The 26,199-nt window shown below is 41.0% G+C and overlaps 2 long non-coding RNA genes and 1 pseudogene across 2 annotated transcripts; 1 reads left to right on the top strand and 2 right to left on the bottom strand.

Moving 5' to 3' along the window:
• The first annotated feature begins 4,441 nt into the window (after window positions 1-4,441).
• Window positions 4,442-24,130, top strand: LOC123592096. Its single transcript, XR_006709590.1, has 3 exons — window positions 4,442-4,453; window positions 13,059-13,065; window positions 24,026-24,130. It is a non-coding gene; the product is annotated as an uncharacterized LOC123592096 (long non-coding RNA).
• Window positions 8,548-26,186, bottom strand: LOC123592094. The gene is made up of 4 exons (XR_006709588.1): window positions 25,735-26,186; window positions 14,811-14,937; window positions 9,189-13,348; window positions 8,548-8,937 (listed from the first exon to the last, which is right to left on the bottom strand). It is a non-coding gene; the product is annotated as an uncharacterized LOC123592094 (long non-coding RNA).
• On the bottom strand, window positions 18,963-22,092 carry LOC123592093 (annotated as a pseudogene).
• Window positions 26,187-26,199: the final 13 nt, after the last annotated feature.

Below are 26,199 nucleotides of genomic sequence, written 5' to 3'. Positions count from 1 at the left end.
ATCTGGATAAAGAGCGCACAGACCTCAGTCCTGGACATGCGGGCATTTACCGATCAGGCAGAAACAAAGGAGCTGGCAGAGCATTCGATCTGTAAAGCAGGAGGAAATCCAGAAAACTAGAAAACGTTTACGCAAGTGCTCAACTGTGTTGAAGGGTATGCGTTTGAGCACCTATTGTGTGGCTTTGGGTAAATTGTTTCATCTCTCTTTGCAAATTCAATTTCCTTGTCAGTAAAATGTAGACAAAAATAATACCACGCTTACAGTGTTGTTGTGAGTGTTTAAAAAAAAACACGCCAATGTATGTAATGCTCTATGTGTCTGGCATATAATAAATGGTAAATGGTAGCTGTTATTAGTCTTAACGCTGTTGAGTTCTGAAATCTATAAGGGGAAATATATGTCGGGAAGAAAAGTATATATATTTAGTGGAAAAGTTTTGAATAACAGACAGCCAGTTTCATCACATCTTGCAAATCATTCTTTAATGTTCCTTTTAGTCTTTGTGTCTTTTTGGCTCTTCTGGAGTCAGGGCTTAAGATATGAGAATTCCTCTTCTCTGGATAGTCAAAAGTTGCTATGACAACTGCCTGGAAATGAAAGTCCTGTGCTTTATTTATTTATCGAGGGTGATGTGCTGCAGGAAGAAGGAAATTCGATTGCCACAGACGTTGCCTCAAAACCTGTAGGAAGAGGACCCACACAGGCCGTGTTCTCCCGCCTCCTGTCAGTATCCCTTTATTGTTTATGTGAAATTTCCTTGTCTTTCTCTTTTTCCACAAAGCAGTTGAGGTCTTTGACAATATTGAGACACATGTAAGTCGAGGCCATTTAAAAAAGATAAAGCAAGAAATTAAATACCATTTGGAGGAGAAGTAATCTGTAACTAAACTTACCATAGAGTTAATAAGACTGCACAACGAATCTAACCCCAAGTATTCGGGAAGTTGAAAACGGAAAACACTAAGGAATTCGCAGTCAAAATTTGGCTTAAAGGTCACAGGCAGGTTCATTAGGAGAGAGAAACTTTTCAACTGATACATGTTGCTACTCTGTAGTAATAATAATGGCCAACGTACAGTTTATAAAGCACTTCCATGCTTTACAGAAGCTGGGATTGCCACTTTCTCTCTCTCTCTCTCTCTTTTTTGTCCCCAAACCATGCAACAGATTAACAGATAAGAGAACTTGAATCATGAATTTTTATTTCCAAAGCCTTGCTCTTTCTACTAAACAAGGAGGCAACTTCCTTAATAGCAATTTAAAAAATCATGAAATATAACATTTCCAAAAGTACATAACATTTTTATACATATTTTAAGAAATAACCGCAAAACGCACAGTCACGTAGCCACCGTAAAGAAATAGAACATTCCTGGAATTTGACAGCATTCTCAACATGTTTGGTCCCGAGACTCCCTTAAAGCTTTTAAAAATTATTGAGGACCACGATGAGCTTATGTGTTTATGGCCTATATCTATTAATACTTATATTATTAGAAATTGAAGTTGAGAATTCATAAAAATATCTATTAATTCACTTTAAAATAATAATAATAAAGCTACTGCATCCTACCCTAAATAAAACTTTATGAAAATGAAACATCCTTTGCCACAGCAAAAAGAAGTTAGAAGAGTGACATTATTTCACTTTTTTCCCAGATCTCTTTGAAGTCCCATTTATTTTTTTAAAGTAAGCTCTATGACTAACATGGGGCTTGAACTCACAACCCCAAGATCAAGAGTCCAATGCTCTACCAACTGAGCCATGTCCAGTTTAATAAGAGGCAACTGGGATTCTCATATCTGATTCTGCATTTGGTCTGTTGCGATATATCACCTTGGCTTGAGGGGGTTCAGGGCAGGCTGCCCTAGGATGTACTACTTTGGCATGTGGATTATTTAGGCCTAAAAACAATCAAGACCCAACCGACTCAGGAAGATCTTGTTCTTCCCCCTTAACTGCCTAAAAGAATTTAGATAGTGGGCTTGTACCAGGAGGACAGCTATTACCAAAATAACTTTCTAGATTGAAAAGACTTATCTGCACGGCATGGCAGACATTTGTTTACCAAACATCTGTTCTTTTCATCTTCCTGTGAAATTGTCTTCTTCCCTTTTGAGGTCCCCTTCTCTTTAGCTCAGAATGGTATATAAGCCTCAGTTACCTGACTGCTGGAGAGTCTCTTAAGTCTTTGTGGGTTCCTCTAAGCACAAAAATTAAATTTGTTTTTCTCCTGTTAATGTCGTCTTGTTAATTTAATTATGAGGTCAGTCAAAGAACGTGGAAGGAAAAAAGGGATAGGTTTTCCACCCCTACAGGTTAACGTATACGAAGAAAACCTGGCCCCATACAGATATGTAGTTGAAAAAGGGGTGGGGGTATTTTAGTGGTCTTTCCAGCTAACTGTGGATGTATGTACTACACCAGAACTCCATAGGAAGTAGTTTTTAAAGGTTAGTTGCAGTGTGGAATCTGAAACCATACACTATTCTGTTACATTAAAATCAGTTGGTCTACCTTGCTCTTTGAATGGTTCTGTCACCCATATGTGATTTTGCAACATGCACTGTTCATTTGGAAAATACTGGTTCACCGAGTTATACAGATTCTCCAAATGTTAACACATTTCATTATACAATATCCCCCAAATCACATTCATTAATATCACTACCAATTTTCCTGCAAAAATCTTCAAGTATTGGTATGTATTCAAACTCATTACGGTAGATACAAGTTTTCCAAATTTTGGTTTTCACTTGAAACCTAGAATTTGTCATTGGCATCTGATATCGTCACTTGTTTTCCTTGAAGCGACTGGCTCACTTTATTTTTGAGAAAACGTCTCCTAAATACCCAAGTCTAAATAGCCACTGTGTCAGCATTCTTTCAAGTAAAAATGGTGTTCTATAAAAAAAAGTGACAAGTTTAGCAATTCATTTGCACAAGTGCTTTTCCTTGAGACAACCGTTGTGCTTAGGGTATGTGGTAGCGTGCTTTGTGTTCTCCAAGTGAGGTCTCTGGGCCAGCAGCACCAGCCCCTCCCCGGGAAGAGGTTCAAAAATACAAATGATTGGGCCCCACTCCTGACCTGCAACCCTCCAAATGGTTCTGATTCCCTCTAAAGTTCGAGAACCACTGCTTCAGTCTTAGAGCAGTGGTTCTTAGTCTTGCTCTCGTATTAGAATCCCTTGGGTAGCGTAAACTCTGCAATGCCGAGTTACCCAAGATCATTAAGTCAGAATCTCCGAGGGTGGGATCTGGACTATCAGTATTTTCTCAAGTCCCCCTGACGAGTCCAAAGTGCAGCCACTGCCTTAGGTTGTCTTTCTCAAACGGATCTCAGCTGCATTCTTGTCTGTGCTGGACAGCCATTTAGTGAAAATGGAGCTCTCGGACAAGTTCCTGGAGTGCTAATCACTAGCCTGCTGCTAGTTGGAGAAAAATCAATGTGCTTTCCCAGATGGCGTTTTCCCATCTTGGATAGTCAGGAAATCCCAAATGGTGAAAAGGAACACATCCTGGGAGGACTCAGGTATACCTCAGATTAGTTAAGCCTCTTTATTAGGAAAATGAAATCCTGGCGGGTCTGAGTCTCTGCTTTGGTTACCACTGAAGCCCCCCTCTTTCAGCCACCAGGGCTCGCTTTTCTCCACATCCTTCATTTTTCCACAGACTGCTTTAGACTTAGCAGTTTTCACCCTTATTGGACTCAGCGTTTCCACTTTATAAGAAACGTTTGTAACGCATCTTTACCATCCTCAAGTAGAACACATATAGAATGCAACCTACCTGTATATCACATGTATATACATATATAATGCCCTAACTGTATTATAAAGGATAAATAAAATGAGGTTACTTTATAGTAAAAATTCATACTGCAATATGTAGATTCTTGGGAAAAACTGGCAGACATAATGAAGATGTCAGGTGTTGGCATATGGATTTTATAGAAAAAAGTTTATTATGGAGAATGTTAAACATATGCTAAAGTAGGGGGAATAGTATTGTGATATTGCAATCCACACACATGCGTACACATATACACAGATATTTGGTTTCTGGCGTAGAGTTTTTAAAACCCTTGGAATTTTTGAAGGAAGGAGAGCAGTAAAGGTGACTTTTGTTAATATTAATGAGGTGACTGTGGCAAAGCACCTGAGGACGGTGGCTGGTCACCAGAGGGACTAATGTGATTAGAGAGTCGGAACTTTCAGTCCCTCTGGGGAGGGGAGAGATGCTGGAGGGTGAATCACTTGCCAATGGCCAGTGATTTAATCAGTCCTGTCTATGTAATACAGCCTCCATAAAAAGGGCAGGGTTTGGAGAGCTTCTGTCTTGGTTGAAGAGTTGAACACGTGGAGATGTGGGGACAATGGTGCACCGGGAGAGGGCAAGGAAGCCCTGTGCCCCTTCCCCATACTTTGCCCTGTGTATCTCTTCCATCTGGTGATTCCTGAGTTATGTCCTTTTTTTAATAAGCCAGTAATCTAGCAAGTAAAAAGTTTCTCTCAGAGGCGCCTGGATGGCTCAGTCAGTTAAGTGTCCAACTCTTGGTTTCAGCTCAGGTCATGATCTCATGGTTCATGGGTTCGAGCCCCGTGTTGAGTTGTGTTTGACAGAGCCTACCTGGGATTCTTTCTCTTTCTCTCTCTCTCTCACTCTCTCGCTCTCTTTCCTTCCCCTGCTTGCATGTTCTCTCAAAAAAATAAAAAATAAAAATAAAAAAAGTTTCTCTGAGTTTTGTGAGCCACTCTAGCAAATTAATTCATCAAACCCAAGGAGGGGGTCCTGGGAACCTCCAATCTATAGCCTGTCAGCCAGAAGCACAGGTGATAACCTAGGCTTGTGATTGGCATCTAAAGGGGATCGGGTAGGGGACTCAGTCTTGTGGGACTGACCCCTGAACTCGTGGAATCTGATGCTGTCTCCAGGTAGATAGTGTCAGAATTGAGTTGAACTGTAGGTCATTCAGCTGGTACCTGGAGAATTGCTTGGTGGTGTGGGAAGCCCACCCTTCCCCACCATACACATATTGGAATTGGGTTCAGAATCATATTAAGTACAATGAACTACGTGCTTAGAGTACCTGGCTGGCTCAGTTGGTAGAACATATGACCCTTGATGTCTGGGTCATGGGTTCAAGTCCCACAATGGGTATAGACTTTACCCATTACAAAAAAAAAAAGGAACTGAACGTTTAATACCCAGGTTTATCAGTGATCACTTATCAGTAACCAATCTTTTTCATCCTTACCAATGAAATGTGACTCCTGGACCAGCAGCATCAGCGTCACCTGGGAGATTGTTAGGAATGCAAATTCAGTGGACTCACCCCAGACTGCTGGATCAGAATCTCTGAGGTAGGGCCCAGGAATCTGTGTTTTAACAATCTCTCCAGTTGATTTGTAGGTCCGCTAAAGTTTGAGAATTATTGGGCTGTATCATATCCCCACCTTTTCAGATTTGTTTTATTAAAATTTTTTTTTTATTATTAATGTTCATTTTATTTTTGAGAGAGAGAGCATGAACTGGGGAGGAGCAGAGAGAGAGAGAGGGAGACACAGAATCCGAAGCAGGCTCCAGGCTCTGAGCTGTCAGCACAGAGCCCGACGCTGGGCTCGAACTCATGGAGTGTGAGATCATGACCTGAGCCAAAGTCAGACGCTTAACCCGACTGAGCCACCCAGGGCCCCTCCCCCCCTTTTCAGATTATTTTAAGGCAAATTCCAGATAGTACCCAGATGTATTGTTTCATTCATAATTATTTTAACTTAAAAAAAACATAATCACATACCACTATATCACTTAACAAAAGTTTAACTATAATTCCTGAATATAATATATTCAGAGTTTAAAATTTTCTCAGATTTGCATGTTTTTTTTTTTTTTACGATGGATTTGTTTGTCTGAATCAGTTTAAACATTGCATTACGTTGATATATCTCTTAAATCTCTCAGTCTGTAATGATTCTGCTCTTTTTTTTGTTTCCTACCATTTATTTGTTGAAGAAACTGGGTCATTTGTCACATAATTTCTTACAGTCAGAATTTTGCTGATTGTGTTGCTCTGTTGTCATTTTGTCATGTTCCTTTTATCTCTGTAATAGTTACTATAATCTGGCTGTTAGATCTAGAGGCTTGAGGATATTCAGGTTTGATTTTGGGGAGGGCAGGAATATTTCACAGGTAATGTCATGCCCTTTTCATTGCATCATAGCAGAAAGCACATCAATATCTGGCTGTTTCTCTTTTTCTGATATAAAGGTTGATTTGTGGGTTCAAGTGTTGACAGCATACTTTGTCCTCTGCGAGTTTCCTATCAGCCTTTTACCAATGGTCTTAGCAGACCCTAATAATCATTACTTTGGTCCGTTATTTCATGAAGAGATGCAAAATGGTGATATCCTAAGTTTTATAACTTTTTTCCTGCATTTATTATTTGAAATCTAAAGAAATGCAACTCTTGACCTCAGGGTTGTGAGTTTGAGCCCCACGGTTGGGTGTAGAGATTACTTAAAAATAAAATCTTAAAAAAATTTCTTCACATATCTGTATAGGAAATACAATTTGCAAGGAAAAGCAGTGTAAATGCTCACTTGAATTCCTTTGACTTTATAAATTAGTCTCCAAATAAATTTACACTACAAATTTTTACTTTTGAGTGTCATTATGCGCTCGTGGATCTTAATGTATTTGATATTTTTAATTCACTTCAGTCATTATTCATTATGATGCTTAAGTGGGCTCATTTTTGGTCAGATGGAGCCTCTTCAAGTTGGCTCCTTAGTTCTTCCAACCCAACTTGAACAACCTTTGCTGACTTCCTTGCTTTTGGGTATGAAAAGATACTTCAGGCTCATCTTATATTTCCCACCCCAACCCTAGAGTCAACTATTTCTTAAAGGAGACATGGTTCTATAGGGAAGAATTTTCCTCCAGTCATAGGCTTATCGACTGAGGCCCTGCAAATTTACACAAAAGATAGCTTAGCAAGAGGAAGACAAACAAGCTTATTAAAACGTGCCATCATACATCCATCCTTGCGGGAGTACTCAGCGATGAGTAACTCAAAAGGACTGGCTAGAATTTGTAGCATCTTAGAAAAGAACGATAATTTGTAGAGAAGTGACAAGACAAAGGAAAAGGACTTTGGGCTTCTAAGGGTGGCAAATTGTGGGAAGGTCCTTATGTGGAAACTAATGGTAGATAAGGGCTAGTTTTAGCAGAGATTATTCCATATGATACTTCTGGTGCCTTCTTCGGGATGGTAAGGGTCTAGAGTTGTCTCTGGTGACTGATGCCTTTCCTGGTATATGGGGTGGGAGAGAAGAAGGGGAGGGAACACTTTTACAAGTTTTTGTCCTGCTTTTAGGCAAATAGGGAAAGGGCAGAGAGCTTGTCTTATATTTCCTTTTTCTCCTTTTTCTCATCTTCAGCTAAAAATTATCTTTTTTAAAGTTTATTTTGAGACAGAGAGAGTGTGAGTGAGCACAAGCAGGGGAGGGGCAGAGAGAGGGGAGAGAGAGAATCCCAAGCAGGCTCTGCACTGTTAGTGTGGAGCGTGAGGCAGGGCTTGAACTCGCGAACTGTGAGATCATGACTTGAGCCCAAATCGACTGAGCTGCCCAGGCGCCCCCATCCTTACTCTTAAATGGCATATTTTAGGGTGGCATAATCTGCTATTCTTCAGTTCCTTTTACAGGGAAATAAGTTTTTAAATCATAACCTGGGTGGTAGGAGGACTCATTGCAATGATTGGTTTTCTTAGGCTTTTTTTTCAGTGGAAAGAGCTAGGAAATACATGTTTTAAAAGAGAAAATTATATCTTAAGAACATACTAATGCTTCTAATTTAAGTGTGAGATTACAGTGAGATTACAGAAATTTTACTTCTTTGATTTTATATTTGTATATTGTTCCTCTACCACCAAAATTCATAGTTCTTTAATGATACTAACAATCACTTACTTGCTTTATCTGTATGTATGCATAGAACTATTTTCCAAACAATAGTATCAGTATTAATAAAAATATAACTGAAGAAAGTTTAGGATTTTATTTTTTGTCCTTCCTTTCTTACATGAAAGGAACACACTACATACCGCTATTCTCTACCTTGCTTTTTTTTTTTTCCAACTTAACATGTCCTAGGATCATTCTGTAACAACGTATAGAGTTATAACCTTTTTACAGCTGCATAATACTCCACTGTGTGGCTTTACTACAATGTATTTAAACCAATCCGCCACTGGTGACCATTTGGATTGAAAGAAGTCTCATACTATAAACAAATATTACTGTAATGAATATCCTTGCATTTTCATAATTCGATATTTTTGTCATGTTTTATTTGGGATTGATTCCTAGAAGTACGATTCTGGGTCAAAGGTCAAAGTGAACTTTTAATTTTGCTAGATATTGCCAAATTCTGCCTACAGAAGTTATACTGTTTTGTATTCCCACCAACAATGGGAATGTGGAGAATTCCATATGCTTAAAATAAGTGATTTTAGATTTTAGAGAAAACGGTACTCAAGGGAATATTGATAGCAATTTTATTTATATTTACATTTTGAAATAAGGGCTAAGAAAGCATATTCATATGTACACATGAGATATATACACAAATTCAGATACAGGCATATCGTATTGGTGATTCAAATATCAGTGTTGCTGTTGATGATGTAATTTTTCAAAACGGCGAAACAACTGGTGAAGGTCAAACAAAACAAACTACAGTTTTCTCCCAGTGTGGGGACATCCTTGCCTGTGTGACATTCTGGGGATTTGAAAGACATGGGGAGAGCAATGCTTAGAAAGCAGTGGAGTTGGCCAGTTATTCCTAAGTCGCACTGATACCATGCAGAGAGAGAATGAGAAACTGAGGGCTGTTTACAAACAGCTAAAGCCTACATGTGAGAGCAAGAAGACCTCTCTTGGGGGGCGCCTGGGTGGCGCAGTCGGTTAAGCGTCCGACTTCAGCCAGGTCACGATCTCACGGTCCGTGGGTTCGAGCCCGATGCGGGGCTCTGGGCTGATGGCTCAGAGCCTGGAGCCTGTTTCCGATTCTGTGTCTCCCTCTCTCTCTGCCCCTCCCCCGTTCATGCTCTGTCTCTCTCTGTCCCAAAAAAAAAATAAATAAAAACGTTGAGAAAAAAAAAATTAAAAAAAAAAAAGAAGACCTCTCTTGGAACTTAGAAAAAACTGGACAAGATGGTCACCTTACCTTAGGGTCAAAATAGGTAAGCAGCTAATAAGGGTGCAGCTTAACATCTATAATCAGCAGCAGGCAAGAATGGAGGGGCAGTTATCTCAATAAAAAGTCAGGGTATGTTGCTCGGTTCCTGAATTTGAGCCAATTTTCAGATCTGGAGTCCACTTAATAAGTGGCTACGAGAAGGACTCTACAACACTGTGGAAAGTGTATATTGTAATGATTTTTCATCACTCCCCAAAGGGACCCATGGCATTTACTTGAGGAGGGCACTTACTATGGGGGAAGGGGAATGTCAGTCATTTCAAGGAGCTTTGGACCTCGTTGCTGAGAGAAGTAGGATAAGTGGAGACCCAAAGTGTCACCATCACACCATGGATTCACGTGAGGAAGGCCAACTGGAAGCCTTTGAAATTGTTCCCCACGCCAGCTAACATAATCAAAAATGATACCGTGTCCCAGGGTTGATGGTGGTGATCAGTGCCACTGTGCACTAATAGGTGAACGTAGAATACCACAGCAAATTTAACCAAGTAGTAGTTCCAATTCAAGCTGTGTTGGACATGCTGTCATTGGTAGGGTACATTAAGAAAACCTCAGGTACATGGTTATGTGGCCACTGATTTGGTGAATGCATTCTTTTATATTCCAGTCAGAAATATGGCTGAGAAGGAATTCACATTCATGTGGAAGAGATCATATTTATTTCCAGTTTTGTCCAAGGACTATGTTGATTCCTCTACCCTCTATTGTAATACAGTCTGAAGAGATCTGGACTGTCTGAATACCCTGTAGACCATTACAGATACGTTATGCCAATAATATACTGGTTAAGTAGGAAGAGCAAGAGTTGGCTTGTAGGCTAGAGGACTTGGTAAGACACATGCGTCCAGAGGGTGGGAGATAAACCCTAAGAAGATTCAGTAACGTTTTTTAGAGGTCCAACAGTCAGTGGCATGTGGAGGCATCCCCTCCAGAGTAAAAGACAAATTTCTGTATCTTGCATCTCGTACTGTAATGAAGCACAATGCCTGGTGGGCCTCTTTGGGTTCCAAAAGCACAAATTCCACACCTCGGAATACCACTCTGGCTCATATCCTGGGTGACATGGAAGGTTGCCAGTTCTAAGTGAAGCCTACACCAGCAATGGGCTCTGCAGCAGTGTGGAATTTAAAGCAAGTCCCAGTAGGAGATCACAAGATAGTCCTCTGGGATTTTGGAGCAAGGCCAGGCCATCTGTAGCAGAAGATTTTACTCCTCTCAAGAAACAGCCACTGGCTTGGTATTGGGCCCCAGTGGAGGCAGAAAGCTTGACTGTGAGGCACCAAGTCCAGAAGTACCACCATGAGCTGAATTCTGTCAGATAAGCCCAATCATAAAGTTGATGGGCCCAACAGCAGTTCATCGTAACGTGGAAATGATGCATTCGAAATCACATCCCAGGGCATGAGTTAACGGCATAAGCTAGTAGTCCAGCCCCCGTATCACCCACTATACCAGCACCCCTCCCTCAGGCTGTATGGCCAGCTAAGGGAGAAGAAAAAAGCTCAAGCTTGATTATGAATGGGTTGGCTTGATACGTGGGTAGAAACTAAAAAATGGATGGCAGCACATCACAGCCATATTCAGTGGTGTCCCTAAAAGACAGCGGAGAGAGAAAATCTTCCTAGTGGGCAGAGCTTCAGGCAGTATAGCTGGCCATCCACTTTGTATGAGAGAAGTACCTGTGATGAGAATTTTTACGGTTGCCTGGGCAGTGGTAATGGCCTGGTCAGCTGGTCAGGACTTTGAAAGAAAAGACTGGGAGACTGGAGACAAGGAGTTCTGGAGTAGAGGCATGTGGACAGGACAGACAGAATAGCGTGGTCGCAAAGGGTGAAGCTTTCTGCATCCCATGTTTATTCCAACCGGAAAGAATCAACCTTGAAAAAGGTGTGGAACAACCAAGTAGATACAAAGATTCTACTAGTCGATGTTAGCCACACTTTGTCACGGTCTACCCCAAAACTGGCACAATGGACACACGAGTGGAATGGCAATGTTTGCAGAGATAGAGGCTACACATGAATCCAACAGCGTGAATTCCCACTTACCGAGGCCAACCTAGCTGCTTCTCTCTCTGGAGGTCTAACTTGCCAGCAACAGAGACCAACACTAAGCTCCCGATATGGCATTTTACTTGATATAAACAAGCCATTTGGTGGCAAGTCAACAACACTGAGCCTTTTCCATTTTGGAGTGACCAGTAGTTCATCCTCACAGAGACAAACACCTATCTGGGTATGGGTTTGCCTATTTTGCCTACAGAGCCTCAGCCCGTACTACTCTCTAGGAGCTTACAGAAGGCCCTATCCACTGGCACGGGATCTAACTCAACATAGCATCCAAACGGGGGAACCACTTCACAGGAAAGGTGATGTGGGTTTGAAGCTCATGACCGAGGCATCTACTGGTTGTACCACCTACTGCGCTACCCAGAAGCAGACAGCCTGATAAGAGCACTAGACAACCTACTGAAGGCACAGCTGCGGTGCCAGTTTAGAGGCAACAGTCCACAAGGATTGAGTGCCATCCTTCAGGATGCAGTATATACACTATATCAGAGACCTCTGATTGGCAATGCCCCTAATAGGAAGAAAATATGGGTCCAGGAAAAAGATGGAGGGAGCAGAAGTGGCCCCACTTAGCATCTCAATGAGTCATTGGGAGACTGTGCTTCCTGTTCCCACAACTCTGGTCCCCCAAAATGAGTGCATTTTTTTTTTTTTTTTGTCAGAGAACACAACAAGAGTCCCACTGACCTGTAAACTATGGCTACTGTTCGGGCACTTTGGACTTTTTGTGTCCAGCCACCAGCAGGCAAGAAGAGGAGTCCCCATCTTGGCAAGAGTAAATGACCTAGATCAACAGGAAGAGGAAGGGCTGCTTTCACATAATGGACAGGGAAAAATACATGTGGACCCTAGGTGATTCACTTGAAGGTCTCCTGATACGTACTTAGAACTATGGAAGGACATGTGCGGGAATCCCTGCCTGAGAAGGGTATAATTACCAATACATTCTCATAAGAAATAAGGATTTGAGTCACACCCAGGTAAGCCACTAAGACCTGCAGAGGTGACAGGCAAAGGAGAGTAGGATGTGGAATGGGTAGTGGAGGAGGAGAATGAGGAGTAGTTGCGGCCCTGAGACCGACTGAGTGATGGGGGTGTAGTTTGTCCCAGTAATCTCCTTCTTCTAAGCTTTAGCTCAGGAACAGAATCTGGAGACATCGTAGAAGAGCTGCTCCCAGAACATGAGTGGAGAAATGTGTCAGTGTGGTATAAGGGGTCTTTTACGGTGGCCATATGATGCACGGCTCAGATCTTCAAGAGAGAACCAACCTGCTGGAAAGATGGGAAAGGAAAAACAGAAGTGAAGAAATCATGAAGAGGACAAGAAATAAGAGATGCAAAGTCTTGTAAAGCTACAGAAATATCAGGAAACGAGACCTCTGAAGAAGATGAAGCAGATGATGAAGATGAAGGAACCAAAAAGCAATCCTTTGACAAAATGCCTCCAGCAGCGATTAAAAATGACATTAGTCTACCTCTAAAAGTCAAGATACAAATTAAGAATTATGCCAAGACATTTCCTCCCAAGCTGGCCTCTTCAGAAGCACCTGCTGGTCAAATAGAGAAACTAGTAAAGCATTTGTTAATGTTGACATGAAGATTTCACATCATCTGCAAAGGTTTGCAGACCATCAACTAAAAAAATGGTTAGCTGTAATGCTAAAACTATGAAGGCGAATGAGGTTGACAGTGAGGTGGGACCCTCAAAAAGTCTGAACAAGAAGCACAGGGGTGGATCTGTGATAAGGTTATTGATACTGGAAGCCAGACGGTGCCACCTCTTTTAAAGTTTGAGGCTATCCCTCTTGACAATCATAAGCATAACTTAAAAGATGCCACGTAGTTTTCCCAAAGTTCCCAAATGTCTTTTGAGGTCAAAAGAAAAAACAAACCCCTTGTAGCTCAGAAATGTGAGTACTCATGTAGCCCAGGAAGTTAATTCATCGTATTTTCCATGCTGGATCTCTAATCTCAAGCCTTGTCTCCCCAGATTTATTCTGCATCCAACTTTAACCTAGAAAAGAAAAAGAAAGAAGAAAGGAAAAGCATCAAAATAATCACCTTGGCATGTTTCAAATGATGTTCTTGTTTATATCACCTTGTTCTCTTGCTTTACAGGCAATGGTTTCTGGGTAAAGTGTCATTTTGTTTTCCTTAAAAAAGAGGGACACTTGGGCGGATCAGACGGTTGAGCATCTGACTCTCGATTTCAGCTCAGGCCATGATCCCAAGGTTGTGGGATTGAGCTCCTTGTCAGGCTTCATGCTGCATGTGGAGCCTGCTTGAGATTCTTTCTCTCCCTCGGTCTCTCTCCCATGCTCATGCTCTATCTCTAAAATAAAAGAGAAAGAGAGAGAGAGCAAGAGTGAGAGAGCGAGAGTGCCTGCAGTGAGGCATGTGGTTAGCTGACAGTCTTTTAGTGCCATACTTTGGGAATTCACCACAACATTTATGCTACAGCCTTACCTCCCTTGATTTCTCCCCACTGATGGTATTAGTGGGAGGCCATGCCTGCCCAGATTGGGACGTCAACTGGGGATCTGTTTTTGCTCTTAGGCTCCCGATTTGCCTGGCTAAGACTTTCTCAGAGCCATATGGCAGCCTGAGGCTCTTCCTACCTAACCTTGCTTCCTTCTCTCTCTCCTTTCATGTGTAGCAGAGCTGCGTCAGTCTGAAGGCACTCCTGGCCTACTTCTTCCTCTCTCCTTTATTCTTTTTTTTTTTTTTAATTTTTTTTTTTCAACGTTTATTTATTTTGGGGACAGAGAGAGACAGAGCATGAACGGGGGAGGGGCAGAGAGAGAGGGAGACACAGAATTGGAAACAGGCTCCAGGCTCTGAGCCATCAGCCCAGAGCCCGACGCGGGGCTCGAACTCACGGACCGCGAGATCGTGACCTGGCTGAAGTCGGACGCTTAACCAACTGCGCCACCCAGGCGCCCCTCTCTCCTTTATTCTTAACAGCGATTCTCCCCAATAAATCTCTTGCACATCTAATTCTGTCCTGGTGTCCTCTTTTCCGAGGACCTGAACTGCCCAAAGTCCCATGTACTGCAGGATGCTTAGCATCCCTGGCCTCACCCACCAATGCTGGTAGCACTGCCACCTTAATCTTGAGGCAACGAGTGACATCTCCACAGATTGCCAAAATGCTTTCTGAACCACTCAAAGCATAACCATCAGGATCACAGAATCTTAGAGCTAGAAGAGCTCTTACAGATGAAAAAGAAACAGAAAAGTTTAATGACCTCTATTTCTTTTCTCCCTCTCCTACAGTGCCTTTACCTTCTTTTCATTCTCGAATTCTTGCACCGCAACTGAAACTGACAAACTTGAATAATGGGTTATAAGTACCAGAGAGGCTATATAGCATCAGAAGTTAGTGAAAAATTTAGGAAGTGATCAGTATCTGAAACTGAAACTAGGAAAGAAAAATCAGTTATGATATATGAAATTAGCTGTATTAAGTAACCCACCTTTGGAATCGGCTGCAAATGCACTGCTTTTGTGATTAGAATGCTTTCCAAGTTTCCATCAAGTCACGAGGAAGACAGTCTTGGAATGTGGAGGTGTTGTGCAGTAATCAGTAGTAGGTAGCACATTCTAAAAATGATCCAAGAATATTAGTTCAGTCAACTGATAAATTTGTAGCAGAGGTCATTTTTCACTTTTAACCCAATTCACCTTATTTATTGATTCCCTACTATGTCCCAAGAATTATATCAAGCACAAGAGTATACAGTGGTAAACTAATCATTGTCCTTCCCTTAAACGAGCTTATTATATGGAGCATGAATTCTTGATGGGCAAAAAACCTGAGATATTACAATTGTTTGTGGCTCTCCAAAGAGCCATAGTATATAAACAGATGTACAGGATCTCTGTGGCTTAAGATCCCATAGGGAGCAGGGGAGCAATCAGGAAAAGAATATCTTAATTGTCTCCTTCAGGAGTCAAAAAGGAAACTAAGGTTGAGAAACCTGACCTTAAGGAAAAAGAGAAAATATGAAGGGGATGACAGAGAACAAGAAGGAAAAGTAGAATGGTGAAATAGGAAAGAAGAGAGGAGAAAAGGAGAAGGTATGTGAGATTTTAAGAAGACAAAAATAGTTTTGTCTACCACTGAGCCATATGACATATAACTTTTTTCCCTTGACATTCTGAAATACAAGCTTATTCCTCTACATTATTTCTGGCTCTGGCAACAAAGTATTAAATGTAAAAAGCAATACTGGAATGCCTGCTTTTTATTCAAAGAATCCCCATATCCTAGAGCATTCTTTTCTTGCTCAAATTTTCCAAATGTTCTCACTTTTTTTTTTTTTCATTTAAATTTAAACTTGTGAAACAATTTCCTATTAGGTTTCTAAGGACCTCATTGTTCCACTTACTTGGAATGTGAACTTTGTTAGCTCCACAATATCAAAGCCTTCAGTTTTATAGCAATTATTTCTTTCATTTACCTGCCATAGTAGACAAATCTATTTGTTGTTTGATAGCTTACCAAGCTTTTCTGCAGTTTGGATTTATCCCTCAGGATCCCATATCTGCGTTTGTTCTGAGTATGGGGGCACCTAGCAACTTTCTCATTACTAGTTGGATTTCCAATACTATGTTGAATAAAAGTGCTGAGAGTGGGCATCTTTGTTTTGTTCCTGATCTTAGAAGAAGATCTTTCAGCTTTTCACTGCTGTGTATGATGTTAACTGTGGGCTTGTCATATATTGCTTTTATTATGTTCGGGTTCATTCCTTCTATACCCACTTTGTTGAGATATTATTAGCTACAGTGAGTTATTATTCATAACTTAATTTTTTTTTAATTTTTTTTTCAACGTTTATTTATTTTTGGGACAGAGAGAGACAGAGCATGAACGGGGGAGGGGCAGAGAGAGAGGGAGACACAGAATCGGAAACAGGCTCCAGGCTCCGAGCCATCAGCCCAGAGCCCGATGCGGGGCTTGAACTCACGGACCGCGAGATCGTGACCTGGCTGAAGTCGGACGCTTAACCGACTGCGCCACCCAGGCGCCCCTCATAACTTAACTTTTATTAACTTGTAGGAGTTTTTATATTTTTGATACAAGTCGTTTGCTAGATACATGGTGGTGCATATTTCCCAGCCTTCGGTGTAATGCTGTCTTTGAGGAACGGACATTTAAATTTTGATGGAAGTCCAACTTGTCAAATTTTTCTTTTATGATTAGTGCCTTTTGTACCCCATGCAGGAAATATATACCTACTCCAGAGTTATAATTATGTTTTCTTCTAGACGTTTTATGGGTCTGGGTTTTATATTAGGCCTTCGAACCATCTTTAATTAATTTTTGTATATGGAGTTAAATAGGGCCTAAGTTCTTTTTTAAAAAAAGCGAATAGATATACAATTGTTTTAGCAGTATTTTTTAAGACAACAGCAACAACTTTCACATTTAATTGCTTTAGTGCCTTAGTAAAAAATGAAATGACTGCATATGTGGCATTCTATTTGTAGACTTGAATCTGTTTATTTACTAGCCTATCCTTATGCAGTAACACACTATCTTGCTTACTGTAACTTTATAGAAATCTTGTAATCAGGTAATAAGTCCTACAACATTGTCCTTTTTACATATTGTTTGGCTACTCTAGGTCCTTCAGCTTTTAAGATAAATTTTTTTTAAGTTTATTTTTTAGAGAGAGTGTGTGAGGGTGAGTGCGGGAGGGGCAGAGAGAGAGAGGGAGAGAGAGAGAATCCCAAGAAGGCTCCCCACTGCCAGCATGGAGCCCAGTGTGGGGCTCGAACTCCTGAATGGTGAGATCATGACCTGAGCTAAAATTAAGAGTTGGATGCTTAACCAACTGAGCCACCCAGGCACCCCTAAGATAAATTTTAAAATTACTTTGTCTAGGGGTGCCTGGGTGGCTCAGTCAGTTGGGTGTCTGACTTTAGCTCAGGTCATGATCTCACAGTCCATGAGTTCAAGCCCTGCATCGGGCTTTGTGCTGACAGCTCAGAGCCTGGAGCCTGCTTCAGATTCTGTGTCTCCCTCTCTCTCTGCCCTCCCCTGCTCATGCTCTGTCTTTCTCTGTCTCAAAAATAAATAAAAATGTTTAAAAAATTTTTTAAAAATAAAATAAAATTACTTTGTCTATGCCTAAAAAAATGCTCCCCCCAAAAAACAAACAAACGAAAAACCCCCCACAAAATCCAAAAAGAGCCTGCTGGAATTCTGATAGGGATTAGATTGAATGTACAAATCAGTTTAGGAAGAATGAAGAGCTTAATGATAGAGTCTTACTATCTATAAATATGACATTTTTCTCCATTTCTTTTAAAATTTCCCTCCACTATGTTTTGTGGTTCTCAGTACAGAGGTCTTGCACATTTTTTGTCATGTTTATTCCTAGGTTTCTAATATTTTTGGATACATTATAAATGGTATTGCTTTCAATTTCATTTGTCAATTGTGTGTTGCTGGTATATGGAAGTAGGATTGATTTTTGTATATTGACCCTGTATCCTATGACTTGCTAAATTATTAGTTCTAGTAGCTCTTTTGTATATTCCATAGGCTTTTCTATGTATACAATCATGTTGTCTGTGACTACAGTTTTACTTCTTTCCAATTTTTTTATTGATATAATCCACATACCATAAAATCCATTCAAGTGTATAATTCAGTGGTTTTGCAAAGCTGTGCAACTTCATCACTATCTAATTTCAAAATATTTTCATCACTCCAAATATAAACCTTGTTTTCACTAACAGTTACTTCCCCCCTTGTCCCCATTCCAAGCCCCTGTCTACTACTAATCTATTTTCTTACTCCCTATGGATTTGCTTATTCTGGACATTTCATATAAATGGAATCATACAATATGTAGCTTTCACTTAGCATATAACGTGTTCAAGGTTCATCCAGGTGGTAGCTTGAATCAGTACTCCATTTCTATGGCTGAGTAATATTCCATTGCATAGATATACTACATTTTGTTTATTCATTCATCAGCTAATGGGTTTTTGGTTGTTTCTACCTTTTGATTATTATGAATAGTGTTGCTATGAATATTTGTATACAAATGTTTGTACGGCTGTGTTTCAAATTCAGTAGGAGTGGAATTGCTAGGTCACATGGTGACTCTATGTTTTAATCTCTGGAGGAACTGCCAACCTATTCCCAAAGCACCATTTTACATTCCCACCACTAGGGTATGAGCGTTCCTATTTCTCCACATTTTCACTAATGCTTGTTATTGTCCATCTTTTTTATTATTGCCATCCTAGTGGGTGTAAAATGGTACTCATCATGGTTTTTATATTTCCCTAATGACAAATGATGTTGATTATCTTCTCATGTGTTTATTGGCTATTTGTACATCTTCTTTGGAGAAATCCCTATTCAAATCCTTTGTCCATTTCTATTAGCTTGTCTTTTTATTGTTGATTGTAAGAGTTCTTTATATATTTTGAATACAAGTCCTTATCAGATATGATCTTCAAATATTTCCCCCCATTCTGTAGGTTGTCTCTTCACTTTTTCTTCCATATTCTTCAACTGTATTCTATATCAATTACCATGGAGGATGAAACCTGATTGTGAACAGATTGAAAGAAAAAAATATACAAGTTAAAAAAAAAGTTTTATTTAAGTAATCTCTATACCCAACATGGGGCTTGAATTCACAACCCTGAGATGAACAGTCACATACTCTTCCAATGGAGCCAGGCAGGTGCCCCCAAAATATACAATTTCACACAATATCCAGCCATCAACTTGGATAGGTTTACAGGTACAATATGATACAGAATATGATGAAGGAAACTGAGCCTGCTAAGGCTTTAGAGCATGGAGGGCTCAGGAAGAACATCATCGCTCAGGTTAACAAAATCCAAGTGCTTTGAAAAACCAACTGCAGGCCATTCTCAGATGTCTTTCATTTCAGGGATGAGTTCTGATGCGGAGTGTTGTGATTCTGTACATTTCTGGCTGCTCACTAGCCCTTTCTCTTTGTGGGTAAACTGTTCTCTCTTCTTTAAGGTTCTCCTGCACAGCTTCCTGCGCAGGCTGCAGGATGAAAGAAGCAAGGTAGGGGACAGGCAGGACCACAGCAGGATCAGGACACATTCTGCTGCTAACCCCACAGGGAAGGGACTAAGATAGCTGTTTTCCTGACCACACAGCCTGGCCTAAGTGGGCAGCCTGTCTCCGGCCTCCACCTTCTATCTGTAGTGCCTGTTAGCCTTGCCAGACTTCCCCTGCCTTAAGGTGAATTCACCTTAAAGGCTGAATGTAAAAGTGCAAGTCTGGGGCCTAAGCCACCAGCACCCACAGGGCCTCTGAGTTAGAGGTCTGGTCCCAGAAGGAGGCTGCCACTGCACTCTGGAAACCATAGTAGTGAGGAATGTGGACCACTGTTCCAGAAAAGCTGGAAATCCAGATTTATATATAAGCTCTCAATTCCAAAAGGTTGCAATTTATTCATGTTCTGACAAAAACATTTTCAGGAGTAATGCAAGTAGGTAAAACTAAGAGCAAAGTAGGCAGACTGTGGACTGGTGGCCCCACAACAGGCCCCTGCAGCCTGCCTGCCTCCTGTCTTCATTTCCATATCAAATCTCTCCGAGACACACGAATCTGAACTTCTGGCGGGGTGGGGGGAGGTCTTAGCTCTTCACAGGACGTTTTTTGGATTTTTTTTAAGCCTAAAAGATAGTAGTGTGTCTTCATTCTTGTTCTTTGGGATATTTTTCAGTTTTTTTTTTTTTTTTTTTTTTTTTTTTTTTTTTTTTTTTTTTAGAGAGAGAGCAAGAGAGTGAGAGAGAGCCTTAACCAGACTCCAAGCCCAGCACAGAGCCTGAGCTCATGACTGTGAGATCATGACCTGAGGTGAAATCAAAAAGTCAAACGCATAACCAACTGAGCTACACAGGTGCCATTTTTCAGTCTTAAGACAAAAGGATACTTCAATTGGGGCAGTCCTTGTTTCATGTTAAAATATTGCACTTGCACACATATTACAAAGATAGCACCAAATCAAACTGCGTGAGGGAGTCACAAACAAATATAGGGTAGAGAATTCTGAATAACGTAGTAACTGAGAAGCCGAGCAGTTTTCCTCTAGTGTCTCTGATGCCCACACTCAGTTGCTCCTCCCTCCTTGGGCAACTGATAGGGCCTGCTTCCCAGCCTTCTCCACCTTGACCACTTGATGTCTCAGCTGATGGCAGGGAGCCCTGGCCTTGGCACACAGTGTGCAGGGCTTCCTGGATTCTGGGGGAGTTGGCCCTGTTCAGCCACTCCTGGTACAGCTGCTGCATGTGGGCGCTCGTCTAGGGGGCTGCATGGGGATGTCAGCATAGAAGCCTTTCATGTGCCGCGGCAGTGCCTTTTCTGTATGCCCGTCCTCGGTCTGGGCTTAGCCTCTGCTGTTTAAACATCCCCTGGTCCATGTGAGCACTTCCACAAAGTGGTATGGGAGCTTGCTCTTCTTAAGTTTGAGAACCATATTCCGGATGTTTTGAAAGCAGCAAAGCATAACAGAACCTCCCCATTCTTTTCAAGGGTGACCTCCTGGAAGTCTTTGTTCCTCAGGGTGCAGCAGGTGTCCTCCCCATGTTGTCAAACAGCTGCTTGGCTGCGTGTCTGAAGATGAGCACCAGGTACCCATTGGAGCTGGGCCCATCACAGTGCCTCACCTTCTCCTCCTTCAGGCGTCGGTGTCCATGGCAGCATCTTTTCACCAAGGGGTCACTTTGCTCCATCATCTGAACAATTTCACCTGAGGTTAAAACTCAGTGAGCACCCTGGGAACCAAGTGAAGCCATAGGAAAATCTTCTTGAAGGGTCTCCGGTTTCTTATCTTTGCAAGGGGCCACAATTATGTGAAAAATCTTGTCTGGGGACAGGTTCTGCCATCTGGCGAAGTAATCCTTCACCAGGGAGCCCATGATCTGTTGAGGAGACTTGGTGGTGCAGAGGTGGGAGGGGTGGTGACAGCAAGTGCTCTGAATATGGGACCCAGCTGGGATTGGTGGAGGTGAGACTGGGTAATGCCAGCTCTTCCTCACTATGCTGGTGGTGTTGAAGCAGATTCTTTCTGACTCTCCAGGATGCTGAACTCCATAGCAGTTGTTGTATCAAAGACAGTGCACCCCAAGACTTTTGAGGAAGCCATAGAATCTTCTAGATGTATCAGTCACACTGAGGCAGAATTTAGCAGCAAAATAAAGCAGAGACTGAGGACACACTGACCCTGCCAGCACCTGGTACTGTGAGGTATCACATTTCTTATTAAGTTTCAGAATTCAAAAGAAGTCCTTGGTGTTCTGTTGGGAAACCTGGATCCCTTCTTCCAGTCACGCAACTGTCACATACCAGGCAGTTACTCAGAAATATTTTGGCATCAGCCAACTTACAGAATTCTCCCTTCTTCCACGTGCAGTGCTCACACTTCATCTGGAGCAGAGCAGGTGAGGGGCCAGGGCTCGGCCTGAGAGGAACACCAGGAGATGCTGTCTTTTCACTTTCATAGTCTTCTTTGAAGCACAAAAATTTTTAATTTTGATAAAGTGCAATTTACTTGTTTCCCCCCTGCCCCCTTTGGTGTTTGTGTTTTTGGTGTCACATCTGAGAAACCATTTCCTAATCCAATGCCATTAAGATTTATGGCTGTTTTTTTCCGAGTTTTAGTTTTAGCTCTTGCATTTAGATCTTTGATTCGTCTTAACATTTGCATATATATATAGGAGTCCAAGTTCATTCTTTTCCATGTGAATTTCCAGTTTTCCCAAAATCATTTTTTGAAAAGACTCTTCTTTCCTCTATTGAATTGTCTTGGCACCTTTGTCAAAAGTCAATTGACCATAAATGTAAAGGTGTGTTTCTGGACTCTGAATTATAGCTCACTGCTCTATATATCTACATCTACATATCTATGTTTTTGGCATTAGAGTTATATTGATTACTGTAGTTTTGTTGTAAGTTTTGAAATCAGGAAGCACAACTCTTTCCAATCTTGATGCATTTTGTTATTGTTTTATTACGTTGATTAGGACCTTCAACATAACCCTGAACAGAAGTGGTGAGAGCACACATTCTTGTCTTCTGTTACTCCTGACCTTAGGGGAAAAAGATTTAGTGTTTCACTATTACATTTTTCAAAGATGATTGTTGTTTTATTGAGAAAGTTCCTTTCTATACTTAACTTGCTGGAGGTTTTTGACATGAATGGATTTTGAATTTTGTCAGATGCTTTTTCTGCATCTACTGAGACTATCGTTTTGTTTTTCTCTTTCATTCTATCAATGTGGTGAACTACACTAACTTTTCAATGTTTAACCTCACCTTCCTTGGCCATGGCATCTTATCCTTTATACTGCAAGGTTTAATTTGCAATATTTCATTAAGAATTTAAAAATCTATATTCATGAGGGGTATTGGTTTGTAATTTTCTTGTAAAATTTCCTGGTCAAGTTTTGATATCAGAATTATATTAGCTTCATAAAATGAGTTTCAAAGTGTTCATTCCTGCTCTGCTGTCTGAAATGTATAGGATTAATACTTTTATCTTCTTTAAAAGTCTGATAAAATTTACTAGAGTAGCCATCTGGCTCTGGAGTTTTCCTTGTAGGAGAGTTTTGATTAGAAATTACATTTCTTTAATAGATATTGGGCCATTTAGCTTTTCTTTTTCTTCTTGTGTCAGTTTTTTTTTTTTTTTTGGTATTTTTCAGGAATTTGTCCATTTCACCTAAGTTGTCAAATTTATTGAAACTATCCCTTTAATATATGTATAATTCATTAGCATTATGACTACATTAAACTTAAATTTTCTGCATACAAAATAAAGTAGATGACACATACTGAATCGGGAAAATAAATATATAAATGTGGCAGAAAAGGGTATATATTGTAGGAACAATCTATGAAAGAAGAGGGAATTACAATTCAGTGTGACAAATACCATGAGAGGTACACAGAGAACACATAGGAAGAATACCCAGGCCTAAAAATTTAGGAAGTCAGAATCATGATGTCCAAGTGATGAGTTATTTAACTTGGGATAAATAAATCTAATCAAATTCACAGACACTTAAAAGCTGAGAATTTAGATCCCAAATATAATTACTTCACATTGGTCATCTATCTATGAGCATCTACAGTCAACTGGATCCCCTTTTACTGGCATATCCTTAATTAAAAATAAGTTTTTGTGTGTGTGTGTGTGTAAAAATGGTAAATACATTATAAAAAATTCAAACAAGATAGAAAAGTCCAAAATACAAAATAGAAACCTCTTGCATTTTGGCCAACATCCTTCCAGATCTTTTTGCATCCTTATATCCACATATATCCACATACATATTCATGTCAAAATGACACTGTTCCTGCTAATTTATATTGTTTTATTACAGGGGGGAACCTATATGCTATGAACATATTTTCATGTAAATAAAGATTTATATCATTGTTTTTAATGGCTTAATTAATTCCATTGTGCACATGCACTGTAATTTAACTAGAGTCCTAGTGATGGCATTTATGTTGTTTCTAAAACAACTATTACAAAAAAGGGAGTAAGGAACATCTGTATGAATGTTTTTTGTTATTGTCTTTATTTATTTATTTATTTTTTTTTTTTTAACTTTTTTTTAGCCTTTATTTATTTCTTTGGCACAGGCAATGGACAGGAGTCAGACAGAGCGGCAGGCGAAACAGGCTCCGAGCGATGGGCATGGAGCCTGACGTGGGGCTTGAACTCACAGATCGCGAGATTCGACCTGAGATACAGTCAGACGCGCAACCAACTGAGCCACCCAGGGTCCCCTGTTATTGTCTTTAGAACGAACTGACTAGGAAATGAGATTTCAGGGCAAAGGCTAATGAAATTTTGGTAAATAAGACTGTCCCAATTTCAATTTTAACACCAATAGTACACAATATAGTTAAATGTAACCCCATATCCCTATGTACCCTGATGGACAAAAAGGCTCTGTTTGGAATGTTGAACATCTTTTCATTTGTTAATTAGAAGTTTCTTTTTCTTGGTTCAAAAATGTCCTATTGATTTCCTTTGCTAATTTTATTTATTGTGGTGTTTTTAAAGTTGATATTCAATGAACTGTTTGTATGTTAGGAATATTTTTCCTTTTCCCACATGATACAAATTTATTTTCCATTCGTTCATTAATTGTATATAGACTATTACAATCTTTATGAGTTTAATTTTTACTAATTTTTTTCTGTTATGGTTTCTGGTTCTTTTTTTTTTTTTTTTTAATTTTTTTTTTAATGTTTATTTATTTTTGAGACAGAGAGAGACAGACCATGAATGGGGGAGGGGCAGAGAGAGAGGGAGACACAGAATCAGAAGCAGGCTCCAGGCTCTGAGCCATCAGCCCAGAGCTTGACGCAGGGCTCGAACTCACGAACCGTGAGATCATGACCTGAGCTGAAGTCCCACGCTCAACCGACTGAGCCACCCAGGCACCCCTGGTTTCTGGTTCTTGTGTTATACTTAGCAAAGGTCTTTCTCAGCTCAAGATTAAAAAGATTCACCTTAATTTTCTTGTAGTATTTTTATGGCTTCACTCTGTACATTTAAATTTTTGATTCATCTGGTATTTATTTGACAAAGGAGATAGATAAAAAGCCTGTCTCCAGTGGTTCTTTATTTCTCAGATAATCTTTTTCCTCACTTAGCAGTGATTTGTAGCATATAGTTTACTGATTACCAGCAAGACTTCTGGAGTCCAGACTTCCTGGCTTCAACAGTAACGGCTCTGGGTAACGTTATAAAATCGAGATAATAATTGCAGCTATCTTAGGGTTCAACCATAGAACTTGAAAGTGTTCTGGTACTTGACACCTAAATGCTGGGCCAATGTGAGCTACTATTATTCAATACTCGTATATGCATAGCAGTTTGTTTCTGGATTCCATATCCTGTTCACTGATATTATCGATAGCCCACATTTTTCTGATCCATATGTTGACACTCCATGACCCAACTCAGTGTTCCATCTAATGGCTCCTCTTTCCTCATTTCAACAAAAAAGGTCCTTATCTCAGTTGTCTTTCTAATCATGACAAGAGCCCGAAAATGTTGCCCTTGAGGGTAAAACTAGGCTGTGCATCACAATGCAGTGAGAACCGAAACCCCAAACTAAGGGAGAGTGCCTATTTCTTCTACCACGTATTCTTAAAGGCTGAAACCCTACCTCATTTTCAGCCATTGGCATATAACTGACGCTCTCAAAAACTAGTACCTTCTCTTCCAACTCTAGTTTACAACCTTAAGGCAAATGGTTCACAATGTTACCCCCGTGGGTCCTGACTTGACGGGACTAGGTGAGATCTGGAGGAGAACGCGAGGGGCGGGAAAGGATTCACCCCCGCCCCCCGGCCCTGGTCCTGACCTGGCCGTTGCCTCCTGGCAAGCTGAGCCCTCCTGGCAAGCTGAGCCGACTCCTCACTCCGGGGCTGACGCCCCAAGACTGACATTGCAGGCAGGCGACTCCAGTCCCCATTAAATCTACACAATCAGGGACGAAGGCAGGAGGGCGTGGCAGCAGAACCTCATTGGAGTCCTCAAAGAGGCAAGAGTGTAAGAACCCGCAGAAGGAAGGAGTAGCGAGAAAAGGGGAAGACCCCCCACCCCCCCCAGACGTGGCGTAGCGAGGAGGCAAGGGAGATCGGCTTCGCGCTCAACCGCGCACTTCACTCTGGCTCAATGAAGCAAGTGCCCGGTCTCGGATTTTCGGTTCCCTTCGGCTCACGGGATCTCCGCGTCCCCGCCAGCGGCGTATCGTAGCGCCGCCTCGCCCCCGGCATTCCCGCCGTCCACCGCAGCCGCTCCCGCCTCGGCTCCGCTTGCCTCCTCC

Source organism: Leopardus geoffroyi, chromosome B4, assembly GCF_018350155.1.
Source record: "Leopardus geoffroyi isolate Oge1 chromosome B4, O.geoffroyi_Oge1_pat1.0, whole genome shotgun sequence".
Classification (NCBI taxonomy): domain Eukaryota; kingdom Metazoa; phylum Chordata; class Mammalia; order Carnivora; family Felidae; genus Leopardus; species Leopardus geoffroyi.
Note: the sequence above shows the minus strand (reverse complement) of the source record. Positions and strands in the feature narration are given on the sequence as shown.